This window comes from Arachis ipaensis, chromosome B4, assembly GCF_059453495.1.
Source record: "Arachis ipaensis isolate K30076 ecotype BB chromosome B4, ASM5945349v1, whole genome shotgun sequence".
Lineage (NCBI taxonomy): Eukaryota > Viridiplantae > Streptophyta > Magnoliopsida > Fabales > Fabaceae > Arachis > Arachis ipaensis.
Window position 1 is genome coordinate 42,008,931 of NC_142439.1, and position 9,072 is coordinate 42,018,002.

A 9,072-nucleotide genomic window follows, 5' to 3' on the forward strand; every position below is an offset into this window, starting at 1 on the left:
GCTGAGTCAATATTTTATTCTGAGCCAATATGGCATTCAGAGTATCAACCTCAAGAACTCCCTTCTTCATAGGCGTCCCATTACTCACAGGATTCCTTTCAGAAGTGTACATGAACTGGTTATTAGCAACCATATCAATGAGTTCTTGAGCTTCTGCAGGCGTTTTCTTTAGGTGAATGGATCCACCTGCAGAAGTGTCCAGTGACATCTTTGATAGCTCAGATAAACCATCATAGAATATATCCAGGATGGTCCATTCTGAAAGCATGTCAGAAGGACACTTTTTGGTCAACTGTTTGTATCTTTCCCAAGCTTCATAGAGGGATTCACCTTCTTTCTGTCTGAAGGTTTGAACATCAGCTCTAAGCTTGCTCAGCTTTTGAGGAGGAAAGTACTTGGCTAAGAAAGCCGTGACCAGCTTATCCCAAGAGTTCAGGCTGTCTTTAGGTTGAGAATCCAACCATAATCTAGCTCTATCTCTTACAGCAAAAGGGAAAAGCATGAGCCTGTAGACTTCAGGATCTACTCCATTAGTCTTAACAGTATCACATATCTGCAAGAATTCAGTTAAGAACTGAAAAGGATCTTCAGATGGAAGTCCATGAAACTTGCAGTTCTGCTGCATCAGAGAAACTAATTGAGGTTTTAGCTCAAAGTTGTTTGCTCCAATGGCAGGAATGGAGATGCTTCTTCCATGTAAATTGGAATTAGGTGCAGTGAAGTCACCAAGCATCTTCCTTACATTATTATTATTTTCGGCTGCCATCTCCTCTTCCTGTTTGAAAATTTCTGAAAGGTTATCTCTGGATTGTTGTATTTTAGCTTCTCTTAATTTTCTCTTCAGAGTCCTTTCCGGTTCTGGATCTGCTTCCACAAGAATGTTCTTATCCTTGCTCCTGCTCATATGACAAAGAAGAAGGCACAGAAAAATAATAATAATAAAAGAGATCCTTTATACCACAGTATAGGGATCCCTTTGTGAGTGGAAGAAAAGAGGGGGAGACAAAGAATGTGATGTAAAGGAAGAAACACAACTGTACGGATGGAAGAGATGTGAGATGAGATGTTAGGACATGAATGAATAAACAGAATAAGATGAGAGAGAATGAGGGAATTTTCGAAAATTATTTTGAAAAAGAGTTAGTGATTTTTGAAAAATGGTTTTTGAAAAATGTTAGAAATTTTCGAAAAATTTTTAAAATTTAAAAATAAAAATAATTAGTTAATAAAAAAGAAATTTTTGAAAAAGAGGGAAGATATTTTCGAAAATTAGAGAGAGAGAGAGTTAGTTAGGTAGTTTTGAAAAAGTTTAGAAACAAACAAAAAGTTAGTTAGTTAGTTGAAACAAATTTTGAAAAGATAAGAAGTTAGGAGGTTAGAAAAGATATTTTGAAAAGATATTTTTGAAAAAGATAAGATAAGAAGATATTGTTGAAAAGATATGATAGAAATTAGTTTTTGAAAAAGATTTGATTTTTAAAATCACAATTAATGACTTGATTCATAAGAAATCACAAGATATGATTCTAGAACTTAAAGTTTGAATCTTTCTTAACAAGCAAGTAACAAACTTCAAATTTTTGAATCAAAACATTAATTGTTATTGTTATTTTCGAAAATATGGTATAAAAATAAGAAAAATATTTTTGAAAAATATTTTTGGAATTTTCGAAAATAACTAAGAATTTTGAAAAAGATTTGATTTTTGAAAAAGATTTTGAAAAAGATAAGATTTTCAAATTGAAAATTTGATTTGACTCATGAGAAACAATTTGATTTTAAAAATTTTTGAAAAAGTCAATCCAAATTTTCGAATTTGATGAGAGAAAAAGGGAAAGATATTTTTTTTTTATTTTTGAATTTTTATGATGAGAGAGAAAAACACAAAAAAATGCAATGCATGAAATTTTTAGATCAAAACATGTGATGCATGCAAGAATGCTATGAATGTCAAGATGAACACCAAGAACACTATGAATGTCATGATGAACATCAAGAACATATTTTTGAAAAATTTTTAATGCAAAGAAAACATGCAAGACACCAAACTTAGAATTCTTTAATGCTTACGCACTAAGAATTCAAAAATGCATATGATAAACATGAAAAGACACAAAACAAAAAATCATCAAGATCAAACAAGAAGACTTACCAAGAACAACTTGAAGATCATGAAGAACACTATGAATGCATGATATTTTCGAAAAAATTCAAGATGCATATGCAATTGACACCAAACTTATAACATGACTCATGACTCAAACAAGAAACACAAAAATTGTTTTTGATTTTTATGATTTTCTAATTTTTTTTGGATTTTTTTTTTTCGAAAATTAAGGTGAAAAAGAAAATTAAGGATTCCAAAATTTTTAATATGAATTCCAGGAATCTTGCATTCTTAGTCTAAAGCTTCAGTCCAGGAATTAGACATGGCTCACTAGCCAGCCAAGCTTTCAATGAAAGCTCCGGTCCAAAACACTAGACATGGCCAATGGCCAGCCAAGCTTTAGCATGTAATTAAGACATGACACGCCTGACATACTCATTCCCAAAGGAATAGGACATGGCTTTACAGCCAGCCAGGCTTCAACATGCTTCATGAAACACTAGAATTCATTCTTAAAAATTTTGAATAAAAATTTTTTGAAAACATTTTATTTTTTTCGAAAACAGATGAGAAAATTTTAGAAATATTTTTGAAAAATTTTTGAAAATAAAATAAAAAGAAAATTACCTAATCTGAGCAACAGGATGAACCGTCAGTTGTCCAAACTCAAACAATCCCCGGCAACGGCGCCAAAAACCTGGTGCACGAAATTGTGTTGTCCAGGCTCAAACAATCCCTGGTAATGGCTCCAAAGCTTGGTGCTTTGATCTTAATTCATAATTGTCACAACTTCGATACAACTAACCAGCAAGTGCACTGGGTCGTCCAAGTAATACCTTACGTGAGTAAGGGTCGAATCCCACGGAGATTGTTGGTTTGAAGCAAGCTATGGTCACCTTGTAAATCTCAGTCAGGCGGATATAAAATAATCATGGAGTTTTCGAATTTAATATAATAAAATAGGGATAGAGATACTTATGTAATTCATTGGTGAGAATTTCAGATAAGCGAATGGAGATGCTTTTCGTTCCTCTGAACCTCTGCTTTCCTGCTATCTTCATCCAATCTGTCTTACTCCTTTCCATGGCTGGCTGTATGCAAGGGCATCACCGTTGTCAGTGGCTACATCCCCTCCTCTCAGTGAATAATATGCTCACGCACCCTGTCACGGCACGGCTATTCATCTGTCGGTTCTCGATCATGCTGGAATAGGATTCACCCTCCTTTTGCGTCTGTCACTAATGCCCAGCACTCGCGAGTTTGAAGCTCGTCACAGTCATTCAATCATTGAATCCTACTCAGAATACCACAGACAAGGTTTAGACCTTCTGGATTCTCTTGAATGCCGCCATCATTCTAGCTTACGCCACGAAGATTCTGATTAGGAGATCTAAGAGATACTCATTCTAGCTTATTTCATGTAGAACAGAAGTGTTTGTCAGGCACGCGTTCATAAGGGAGAAGGATGATGAGCGTCACACATAATCATCACCTTCATCACGTTCTTGGGTGCGAATGGATATCTTAGAAGAGAAATAAGAAGAATTGAATAGAAAACAGTAGTACTTTGCATTAATCTTTGAGGAACAGCAGAGCTCCACACCTTAATCTATGGAGTGTAGAAACTCTACCGTTGAAAATACATAAGTGAAGGTCCAGGCATGGCCGGGATGGCCAGCCCCCTAAACGAGATCAATAGTCTCCTAAGATGTACAATGGAATAAAACTGAGACTAAAGATGCCTAATACAATAGTAAGAGGTCCTATTTATAATAAACTAGTCACTAGGGTTTACATGAGTAAGTAATTGATGCATAAATCCACTTCCGGGGCCCACTTGGTGTGTGTTTGGGCTGAGCTTAAGTGTTGCACGTGCAGAGGCCATTTGTGGAGTTGAACGCCAGTTTCTGTGCCAGTTTGGGCGTTCAACTCTGGTTTTGGATCCTAATCTGGCGCTGGACGCCAGATTTGGGCAGAAGGCTGGCGTTGAACGCCAGTTTACGTCGTCAATTCTTGGCCAAAGTATGGACTATTATATATTTCTGGAAAGCCCTGGATGTCTACTTGCCAACGCAATTGGAAGCGCGCCATTTCGAGTTCTGTAGCTCCAGAAAATCCACTTTGAGTGCAGGGAGGTCAGAATCCAACAGCATCAGCAGTCCTTTTTCAACCTCTGAATCTGATTTCAGCTCAAGTCCCTCAATTTCAGCCAGAAAATACCTGAAATCATAGAAAAACACACAAACTCATAGTAAAGTCCAGAAATGTGAATTTAACATAAAAACTAATGAAAACATCCCTAAAAGTAACTAGATCCTACTAAAAATATACTAAAAACAATGCCAAAAAGCGTATAAATTATCCGCTCATCAACCCTCATGATGGATAATGGGCTGAAATCCACATTAACCCCCCTAACACAGCTCTTGTAAGGAGGACTGGTTTTGCTTGGTCTCAAAGCATTTGCATAGAACTCCCTTATCATGGTTGCACTTATGTCCGTGAGAGGTTCACACAAGAGTTCCCATCTTCTTTGTTCGATTATCTTTCTCATGATGGGGTATTCTCCTTCTTTCAATCTAAAGCCAATCTCTGAAATGACTTCTTTTGATTCCATCAACCTATGATATCGTGACTCATAAAATTGAGATTTAAATCTTCTGTCATCATAAGTTGGTGGTTCAGTTTCAACTGGTTGCTTCCCTTTCCTTCTTCTGGAACTTGATAAAGCCATTAGTTAGGGAAGGATGAGGCCGAGTAGAGAATTGAAGAATGGTGAGGGAGAGAGGATTTATGTGACTCTTAGGATGAGTGTTTGGCTTACTGGTGAAGCAAGAAGAAAAGATTAAGGAGACAAGATTGGTTTGGAGCTCACAGAACACGGTTACGAGGATTTTTCTTAAGGAAACCGAAAGCTAAATTCTTCAATGCAAGGAGCGTGAAAGTTGGTTTATAAGGCATAGTCCAAGTGACTCTATTTATAGCAACTTTAATGAAGATTGGATGGCTAGGATGTCTTTTGAAAGAGTTAGAATGGATGGTGTGCATGTAAGAGAGGATGAGGACAAGGACCACCTCTTCATTGGGCATGTGGTTCAGTCTCCTAGGTGCTGAACCTTGTAGATTTTTGCTCCCCAAAAATCAATTCCCAAGCACATGTGACTCACTTTTCCTCCTTGTGACACCCGTACTTGTATGGTGTTGTCCTTTCTTCATTTTTGTCTTCATACCTATCCATTTCAATCAAGGCAACAGTAAGCTCAAAACTTAAATTTAGCACGGTGGTGGTTATCAAGTGCAAAGTATATATAAAAATTAAAATTTGCTATATGTTTCTTATTTATGAATAACCAACTATGCCCTTTAGGACTTTGAACAAAATATTGGTGAACACCAAACTTGTTTTCTGCTAAGTGATTCATATGAAACCCAATAAATGTCTTGTCATAATTAGCATATTCATTACAAAGAACATTTTATTTTCTACCTTAATACAATCAATTCACAAGAATGATGCAAATATGGTTTATCTTTTCATGAACTTGACTCTCTGAGCAAAAGTGACTTTCCTGAAATTCATAGCATATGTAGACACCAAACTTAATGTTTGGCTATATACTTCAATAGAATGAATGAGTATATATTCTAAAATGGTTATATGATCAGCATGCTTTAAAAGCCATTTTAAAGTGCCTTTAGGCACACCAAACATAGGAGTTAGACATATGCTTCAAAAATAATGCGTGCAGTTATCAAATTCACCCATGAGAGTTCAAATTTTTGCTAGATAGACCATTAATTATTGAAATTAAAACAAAAGCAGGAATATTAAATCATGGGCTGCCTCCCATGGAGCGCTCTTTTATTGTCACTAGCTTGACATTGGTTCCTCGTTAGGGTGGATGATGACTGTGGTGCCTCAGCTTGTCCCCTCTCACTGTGAGCCTTCTTCCTGTGATTTGATGAACAATCTCTATATGCTCCAACGAGAGTATCTTATTGACAGTATAATAATCATCAGATTGTGTGTCTGTCTCCAACTGTTGGTAGATCAATTTCACTTTGTCTCCTTCTGAGAATCCCTCAGTTGGTAGTTTCTTGTTTTTTCACCCTTTTGGAACCTTTTTCTTGCTCTTCTTTTCTTTCTTCAGTGACCCTTCCTTCTTGGCAGCAGTTTTTCTATCAGGGTCTTTCTTCCTAGTGATCAACTTCTCAATCTCTTCCTGTCTTTTCTTCTCAGTCTTTACATCTTCATTCCTCTTTTGTTCTTCTCCACTGTTTGTCTTTTGCTTCAAAGGTGAGCTGATGAGTGCCTCTTTGGGTTTTTTCTTCCAATGCAAGTCTTCTTCTTTAACTCTCATGCAATTTTTCTCTTCAACAGTATGCTATATTTCTTTAAAGACATTTAAATTGATCTTCTCATCATGTATTCTCAGAGTCATTTCTCCCTTTTCCACATCGATGATGCCTCTTGTTATGGCCAGAAAAGGTCTTTCCAATATGATGGAATCACCTTCCTCTTCATCTAGATCTAAGATCATAAAATCTACTGGAAATATAAACTTATCTACCTTGACCAAAAGGTTCTCAACCACTCCATTAGGAATTACCATTGATCTGTCAACAAGTTGTAAGGTCATCCTCACAGGTTTCACTTCTTCTATGGATAGTTTTCTCATCATGGATAAGGGCATCAGATTGATGCTTGATCCTAGATCACACAATGTCTTATCAATGGATATATTGCCAATGATACTAGGCAAAAAGAAACTTCCAAGATCTTTGAGTTTGGGTGGGAGCCCTTTCTGGATGACTGCACTGCACTCTTGGGTTAAGAACATTGTCTCCTTTTCATTCCAGCTTCTCTTCTTATTGATGATCTCCTTGAGAAATTTTACATATAGAGGCATCTGCTCCAATGCTTTAGCAAGTGGAATATTGATTTCCAACTTTTTAAAAACTTTCAGGAATTTGGAAAACTGTTGATCCTTGAGCTCTCTTTGCAATCTTTGAGGGTATGGCAGAGGAGAGATGTAGTGTTTAACTTCCTTCCTCTATTCTTGTGGAGGCTCTATCATGACTTGTTTTCCCTTCTTTGAAGATTGTAGCTCTTCATCCTTCTTCTTGAGCTCTTCCTGGTTCTTTTCTTCAATTTCCTCTTCCTTCTTACTGCCAACCTTGTCATCCTCCAACGTTCTTCCACTCCTCAGTTGAATTACTTTGCATTCTTCTTTGGGATTTGGAATGGTATCACTAGGGAGAGTGTTGGTTAGTCTTTCAGGCTGTTTAGACAGTTGGCCTATTTGTCTTTCCAGGTTTCTCAATGAAGCTTCATGGTTCTTATTAGCTAACTCTTGATGCTTCATCATCTTCTCCATCATCATCTTCAAATTGGAAATTCTTTGGAAATCTTGGGGTGGTTGTAGCTGAGTGTGAGATGAGGGTGGTTGGTGAAAATTATTTTGGTTGGTTGATGGGTTGTGGGGTGGATAGAAGTTAGAATTGGGGTAGTTGTTTTGTGGCTTTCTATATGGATTTTGGTTAGTTTGCTGATGGTTTTGGTGGTTTGTGCGGGTATTGCTTGAGTTAGAGTTCCTTTGCCATGAATTTTGGTTCTGGTTGTCTCCCTACCTTAGATTGGGATGGTTCCTCTAAGAGGAGTTGTAAGTGTCTCCATGAAATTCATTCTGTCCAGCACCTTGGTTGTGCATATAGTTCACTTGTTCTTGCTACTGCTCTTCATAAACTTCTTCATTCTGCCCCCATCCAGCTGATGGTTGATTTGGAGTGCTTACTGCTGCAATTTGAAGACCATCAATCCTCTTAGCCATCAATTCCATTTCCTGCTGGATCTGTTGGTGCATTGGTACGCGGAATCGTGATTACACTTTAATTATGTAAAGTTCATTGGTCTTTCTTTCCCTGGAAATGGAGCCAAAAACATGATGCCAAAACCACGGTTCACAACTCCGTGTAACTGACCAGCAAGTGCACTGGGTCGTCCAAGTAATACCTTACGTCAGTAAGGGTCGAATCCCACGGAGATTGTTAGTATGAAGCAAGCTATGGTCACCTTGCAAATCTCAGTTAGGCAGATATAAATTGATAATGGTGTTTTCGAATTTAATATAATAAAATAGGGATAGAAATACTTATGTAATTCATTGGTAGGAATTTCAGATAAGCGAATGGAGATGCTCTCGTTCCTCTGAACCTCTGCTTTCCTGCTATCTTCATCCAATCAGTCTTACTCCTTTCCATGGCTGGCTTTATGTGATACATCACCACTGTCAATGGCTACTTTCGGTCATCTCTTGGGAAAATGATCCAATGCCCTGTCACGGCACGGCTAATCGTCTGGAGGCATCACCCTTGTCAATGGCTTCATCTTATCCTCTTAGTGAAAATGGTCAACGCACCCTGTCACGGCACGGCTATTCATCTGTCGGTTCTCGATCATGCTGGAATAGGATTTACTATCCTTTTGCGTCTGTCACTAACGCCCTGCAATCGCGAGTTTGGAGCTCGTCACAGTCATTCAATCATTGAATCCTAGTCGGAATACCACAGACAAGGTTTAGACTTTCCGGATTCTCTTGAATGCCGCCATCATTCTAGCTTACACCACGAAGATTCCGGTTAGGAGATCTAAGAGATACTCGTTCAGTCGAAGGTAGAACGGAAGTGGTTGTCAGGCACGCGTTTATAGGGAATGATGATGATTGTCACGTTCATCACATTCAGATTGAAGTACGAATGAATATCTTAGAAGCGAAACAAGATGAATTGAATAGAAAATAGTAGTACTTTGCATTAATCTTTGAGGAACAGCAGAGCTCCACATCTTAATCTATGGAGTGTAGAAACTCTACCGTTGAAAATACATAAGTGAAAGGTCTAGGCATGGCCGAATGGCCAGCCCCTCTGATCTAAGAACCAGGCGTCCAAAGATAGTCAAAAACGTC

At 37.7% G+C, this 9,072-nt stretch overlaps 1 non-coding gene across 1 annotated transcript; it reads left to right on the forward strand.

Moving 5' to 3' along the window:
* The first annotated feature begins 262 nt into the window (after positions 1 to 262).
* On the forward strand, positions 263 to 370 carry LOC148567319 (small nucleolar RNA R71). Its single transcript, XR_015881803.1, has one exon. It is a non-coding gene; the product is annotated as a small nucleolar RNA R71 (small nucleolar RNA).
* Positions 371 to 9,072: the final 8,702 nt, after the last annotated feature.